The sequence below is a fragment of the Octodon degus genome, unplaced genomic scaffold (genome assembly GCF_000260255.1).
Source record: "Octodon degus isolate 3935 unplaced genomic scaffold, OctDeg1.0 scaffold00024, whole genome shotgun sequence".
Classification (NCBI taxonomy): Eukaryota; Metazoa; Chordata; class Mammalia; order Rodentia; family Octodontidae; genus Octodon; species Octodon degus.
In genome coordinates, this window is record NW_004524600.1 from 8458582 (window position 1) to 8465966 (window position 7385).

General features: G+C 34.1%; 1 pseudogene; it reads left to right on the top strand.

Moving 5' to 3' along the window:
• The window catches only part of LOC101578209, a 54824-nt pseudogene that overhangs the window by 43077 nt on the left and 4362 nt on the right, over positions 1-7385 (top strand).

Here is a 7385-nt window from a genome sequence, read left to right on the forward strand (position 1 = left end):
ATGAACAATATTTGAAAGAATTAGATTGCATGAAACAAATTCATTAAGATACCAAGGAAATTAAAAATTCCATTGAAACCTAGCAAAACCTCTTGAGCAAAACTGAAGATAGATTTTAAGACCTTGAAGACAGCATTGCAGCTAGCAATCACAAAAAGAAAGAGCTCTTAAAATTAACAAGGTATCAGGAAATAACAATTCAACAGCTGCAAGATGAATCAAAGAAAACAATATAAGACCAACGGTGTCAGCACAAATGACATTAAAGTAGTAGAAGAATATTTCCCATATGAGAAAAGAATATGACATACAGCTATGTGAGGCATGTAAAACTCCAGTTAACCATAACCAAAATAAATCTATATAATCAAGATACCAGAAATTCAGTAAAAGAACAGAATATAAAAAGCTGTTAGAGAAAAGGAACAGATCACCTATGATGGAAAGCCCATCAGAATCACAACAGACATCTCAATACAAATCATCAAGTCAAGAAGAGTTTGGAGTAAAGTAGTTCAGGTCATGAAAGAAAACAATTTCCAATCCAGATTGATGTACCCTGAAAAACCATCTTTCAAAATTAGTGGTGAAATAAGATACTTTCATAACAAAGAACAATGAAGAAATTCATGACCACCAAATCAACCCTACAAAAGGTCCTGAAAGATGTGCTAAAAGCGTTAAAAATGACCAAAATTCCAACAATAGAAAATTCCAAAAACAATAGAAAGAAACCACCAGACATGGAAAGCAATTAAACAGAGGAAGAAAGGAGGAACCTGCAGCAGGAAAATAATATGACAAAGATGAGCCAATACATTTCAGTTACAACCATTAATATAAGTGGCCTCAATTCACCAATCAAAAATAAAACAAACAAAAAACACAAGACTGGCAGAGTGGATCAAGAAATAAAATCCAAGGGCCAGCCAAATAGCTCAACAGATTAAAGCACCTGCAAGCAGGTACACGGGCCAGGGATTTGACCCCCAGGCCTGCTATACTAGTCCCAACCCCAAGCTTGCTGAGAGGGCAATTGAGACTGGGCATGGTGGCGTACACCTGTAATCCCAGCTCTTGGGAGGCTATGAAGAGGAGGATCACTACAACTGTGATCTAGTAGTGTGACACTGAACACCCTGTAGACCCTTTATTTCTTGTAGAAAATACAAGAAATAAACAATAAAAACTAATTTAAAAAATAAATATTTTTTAAAAAGAAACAAAATCCAACAATATGCTGTATACAAGAAAAACATTTAACTCAAAAGGAAATTTAAAGACTGAAAGTCAACAGATGCGAAAGAAACTCCCTGTGACAAGAACACAGAAAAAACTAGGGGTAGCTATTTTGCTTGTACACAAAGTAAATTTCAAGCTAAGACTCATTGTGAATAATAAAGAAAGTAATTATAATCCGTATAAAGGGAATCATCCAAGAGGAAGAGATATCATAAATATATATGCACCAAATACAGGAGCACTCAACTATATAAGACAAATTTTAATAGACATGAAAAATCAAACAAGCAATAACACAACACTAAAGGGGACTTTGACATTCCACTGTCAAAAAGAAATGAAACAACTGGACAAATTAAGCAACAAAATAACAGAACTGAACCAAACTTGTGAGCAAATGGAGTTAGTAGACCTTTACAGAGTGTTCCACCCAAGATCAGAATGCACTTTCTTCTCAGCTGCACACAGAACATTCTGAAAAATACACCACACACTAGCCCACAGCACATGCTTAAGTAAATGCAAAGGAATTGAAATTATCTCATGCATATTATCTGACCATAGTGCAATGAAATAAGAAATTATTGACAAAAGAAATTACAAAACTTCCATAAGCACATGGAAATTAAATAGCACCCTCCTGACCAACTAATGGAACATTGATGAAATTAAAAAATAAATTAAACAATATTTCCAATCAAATGAAAATGAAGATACAGCTTAGTGAAACTTAGTGGAACACATCCTGTGGGATGTGATGAAAGCAATCTTCAGAGGAAATTGATTGAATACTCACATCAGGAAAATAAGATAAGTCCAAATAAACAATTTTATGCTGCCCCTCAAGCTTCTAGGAAAAAACGTGCAAGTCAAGTCCAAAAAAACACATAAGGGATAAAATTATGAAGTCAGAGCAGAAATTGATGCAATGGAGACTAAGACGATATGAACAATTGATGAATCAAAGAGTTGGTCCTCTGAAAGAATAAATAAAATCGATAAATCCCTAGCCAACCTTGTCAAAAACAGGAAAGAAAAGCCTCAGATTCATGCAAAAAAAATAAAAAATGTGAAATCACTACTTATCCTGTACAAATTCAGAAGACATCAATACATACTTTGAAAATCTTTACTCTCATAGGGTGAAAAGCACAGAAGAAATGGACAGTGTCCTAGATGCATATGAATTACCAAAGCTGAATCAAGAAGATACAGAAATTCTACATAACCCAAATATCAGTCAATGGAATTGAGAATGTAATTTTAAAAAAAATCCTACCAACAAAGAAAAGTCCCTGTCCTGATGGATGCACAGCCAAATTCTACAGGAAATTTAGAGAAGATTTAATGGCAACTTTTCTCAAAATCATCAATGAAATTAAAAGTGAAGCAATTTAACTCATTCCTGGAGGCAAGTATACCATCATACCAAAACCAGGCAAAGACCCAATGAAAAAAGAGAATTGCAGACAATCTGTGAAATTAACATAGATACAAAAATCCTCAATAAAATACTAGAATGCAAAAAAATCATCAAGATTATACACCATGACCAACCCAGCAGAAAAGTATAAAAATGATGTATAAAAAGTAAAGCCATATTAATATGCTGAGCTGTAATAGGCTCAAGTCAACAACCTCTGACATTGCCAGTCCTATGGATAACCCACTACTATTATGTACTACTGGACCATAGTGAAATATTTTGCTGAATTCGTGTACCTACAATATTTAAATGGCAATGGAATACCTATCTCTAACAAAACTAAACAAGAAAAGGGGATATAAATGAAGGACCATGTTGTATCTGTATATACAAAATAGTTAGGATAGATATACAGCTACTTTCTCTTAATTCAATTAAAAGAAAGATTTGTACTAATAGTGTTTGGACAGGATATGATGTCTGCATCTTGCACTATGAATAACCACTACAAAGACAACAATATGCAATGTATTAATTATTGAAACTGTCCTACTAGTATGTTTTGAAACTGTCCCATTACTATTTGTTTCTCAATAAAATTAATAAAGCAAAAAAATACACCACAACCAAGTAGTATTCATCCAAAGAATGAAGGGGTGGTCCAATATATGCAAACCAAAAAATGTAATACATCACATCAACATAGCCAAAAACCAAAACACACAATCATCTCAATAGATGCTGAAAAAACTTTTCATAAAGTCCAACATTCATTCCTGATAAAAACCTTACAGAAAATTGGGATAGATGGTCTTTATCTCAATCTGATCTATGACAAACCAACAGCAAACATAATCCTAAATGGATAAAAGTGAAAGCTTTCACTTTAAAATCAGGAACAAGAGAAGGATGTCCACAACCATCACTCCTATTCAATATAGCTCTGGAAACATTACCCAGAGCAATTAGACAAGAAATAAAAATAAAAAGAATAATGATTGGAAAGGAAGAAGTGAAATTTTAATTTGATTCAATTAAGCTTAATATAACTGAAGTTTAATTCACAGTTTACATAGATTACATAAAAGACCACCAAAACACAAAAAGACTTTTAGTTTTAATAAGCAAATTCAGTAGCATAGTTGGATACAAAGTCAACATTCAGAAATCAATAGCATTCCTATACACAAACAACAAACACATTGGAAGAGAAATTAGGAAAACCACACCCTTCACAATAGCCTCTAAAACAATAAAATACTTAGGAATCCATACACTGAAAAATAGAGTTCTCTGGAAAAAAAACCAAAGAGAATTTCAGAAAATGGAAAGATATTCCTTACTCATGGATAGGAAGAACCAACATTGTGAAAATGTCCATGCTCCCAAAGCTGTTCTACAGATTCAAAGCAATCCCAATCAAAATACCATTAGTATATCTCACAGACCTAGAGAAAACATTCCTAAAAAATCATTTGGAACCAAAAGAGACCTAGAATAGCAACAGCAGTCCTGGGTGACAAACACAAGGCAGGAGGCATCACAATCCCTGGCTTGAAATTATACGACAAACTACTGTAGTAAAATCAGCATGGTACTAGAGAAAAAAGGAGATCTGAGGATCAATGCAACAGATTAGATGATACAGGCACAACTACAAACATACTCACCCATCTTATCTTTGACAAAAAGGCCAAACATATTCACTGGAAGAATGATATCCTCTTTAATAAATGGTGCTGAAAAAACTGGCTTTCCACATGCCAAAGACTGAAACTAGACCCGTGTCTATCACCGTGCACTGAACTAAAATAAAAATGGATCAAAGATCTAAATATTAAGACAGAAAAACTAAATCTACTGGAGGAGAAAGTAGGTAGGAATTGTGAAGACATAGGGATAAGCAGAGTGTTCATGAACAAAACCCAAATTGCATAGGAAAGAACTAACAACTGGGATCTCATCTTATTGAAAAGTTTTGTTCATCATAAGAAATCACCAACAGAAAAAAAAATCTCATGATTTGGAAAAAAAAAATTAGCCAAATGTTCCTTCAGACAAAGAATTTTGATCTAGAATATATGAAGAATTTTTAAAAATCAGGTCACAAATTCAAAGACTCAACGCAAACATGAGCATCTGAGATGAATATACTCTTATCAGATGAAGAAACACAAATGGAAAATACATATATGAAAAAATGTTCAACATCATTGGTCATTGAGAAATGCAAATTAAGACAACACTAAGAGTCTGTCTCACCCCAGACAGAATGGCTAGCATCAAGAAATCAACCAATAACAAATGCTGACAAGGCTGTGCGGGAAGAAGGATCCTTTCTCCACTGTTGGTATGAGTGTAGACTGATATAATCAGTTTGGAAATCAGTGTAGGGATTCCCTAAAAAGTAAGACTGGAGGTCCTCTTTGACCCAGATTTCCTTGTCTGGGTATTTTTCCAGAAAAATTGAAAACATTGTACCACAGCAATATATGTGCACCTATGCTTTTCGTAGTGGAATTTGTTATAGCTAACTCTTGGAAACAATCCAAATGCCCGTCCACTCAGGAATGGATGAAAAAAACATGGCATTTTTGTACAATGAAGTACTATTTAGCTATAAAGTAAGATAAACTCTAGGCTTTCATAGGTCAATGGATGCAACCAGAGACCATACTCATAAGTGAAATGAATCAGACCCACATGTGTGAACATTATATTTTCTCCCTCGTATAAAAATTGAAACCAAAAAAAGAAGAAAAGAAATTGAAACCATAAATAAAATCTGAAAGGTATAACAAATATTGTGAAAGGGAAAAAAGATATTCAAAAGGAAAGACTAACTGGGATGAAGGAAAGAAAAAAAGAAAGAAAGAAGGGGGAAAAATACACACACACACTCACACACACACGATATCTGCAATAATTGTACTACTAGGACTGGCAAGATAGCTCAGTGGTCTAAATTGCCTATTTAGGCAAGCTTAGACTAGCACAGGGAATGTGGTTCGATCCCGGGTACCACATGCCACACCAGCCCTGCCTCCAGGTCAGGCTGAGCTGGCCAAAGAAGAAAATAATATTAATAATAATAATAATAATAATAAATAAAAGAAATTTTACTACTAATTTTTATTTGTTTATTGAAAGGAACAGCTAATACTTAATATTTTAACTAATTTTGTATGCTTATGTCTGTGAATCTGAACAAGTACTTTGAAGATAACAGTATGCAATACAATAACCATTGTTGATTTTCTATCATCTTGCTTTGAAATTCTGTATTTTTAAAAATTTTTTCATTCTCTTTAAAATTAAAAAAGAGGTCCTGTGAGAATAGCACACCCTAATAAGGTATGATGGGTGTACTTAAAGGACAGAAATTGGGACACAAATACACAAGGAGAATGCCATGTGAACATGAACACACCCATCAGGGTGACCCAGGAAGTAAAGGACTGCCAAAGATGAAACCATCAGAAACCGAGACCAGGGCTGGAGCTGATCATCCTTACAACCTTAGAGGAGCTAGCCTTGCTAGCAATTCAACCGCAGACTTCAGGACTCCAGAACTGTGGGACAATAAGTTTCTGTTATTTAAACTCCCCAGTTGGTGGTACTTTGTTACAGTAGTACTAGAAACTGACACAGATAGGAAATTCCCCACCTGATGATCAGATTTCAAGTTACCATTTATCTTGGAAATGGAAAAGATCAATAAATAAGCTTCGCTGTCAGCAGTTTTCTGAAAGGCAACTGCAAAAATCACACTTAAGGGTTGCTAGTTATCTTCATAGTGAAAGAACTAAAAATGAAACAGCAACAACAAAAAAGACCTCACTCAGTCCCAACTTTTTATTTATTTATTTATTTATTTATTTATTTATTTATTTATTGGTATTCTGAAAAAAAAGGTAGAAAAAACAAAAAACAAAGAAAAGCTTAAAGAGAAAAAAATCATCATATATCCTACAATTAGACTTTTTCTTCCTATTATTTAGTAGATACACACTGATCTGAAAGTCTCTTATTGCAATCATGAAGTTTTGCAGTGTTATTAACCAACAATCTATTTGTCAAGTTCTTCCTCCTCCCAAGTTGGCACCCCCAAACTTCTGGAATGATAAATTTCCTGTTTTCTTATCTCCTAATCTGAGGTATAGGAAGAGCCACCTCTCAACTACATGATAAATATCAGATTATGGGTCCCAAAATCCAAGAAGATATTCCAAGAAAAAAAAATTTATCTCAATATGCAAATTATTTAGTGAAGTTCATTGAGCCTAACATACCTTGAGTCTTTCATTTAAAATACTGTGAATACCTACTATGAAGACAACAATATACAATGTATTAATTATTGTGACTATCCTACTAATCTATTTTAAAACTGTTTCATTGTTATTTTATCTTTTTTCTCATTCAAATGAATAAAAGTAAATAAAATAAAATACTAGGTAAGGGGCTTGGGAGATAGCTCAGTGGTCTAGGTGCCTGCCTAGACCAAGGTTCAAGCCCTGGTAGCCCATGCCACATCGGACCACAACAAAACCAGGCATGGCGGTGCATGCTTGTACTCCCAGTGCTGGGAAGGCTGAGACAGAAGGATCACTCCAAGTCTGCAAGAGCTGCATAGCAAGACCCTGTAACTAAATACATTTTTTAAAAATAAAAACTCTTTTAAAATACTAAGTAGGTGCATGAGGAATCTATGAGG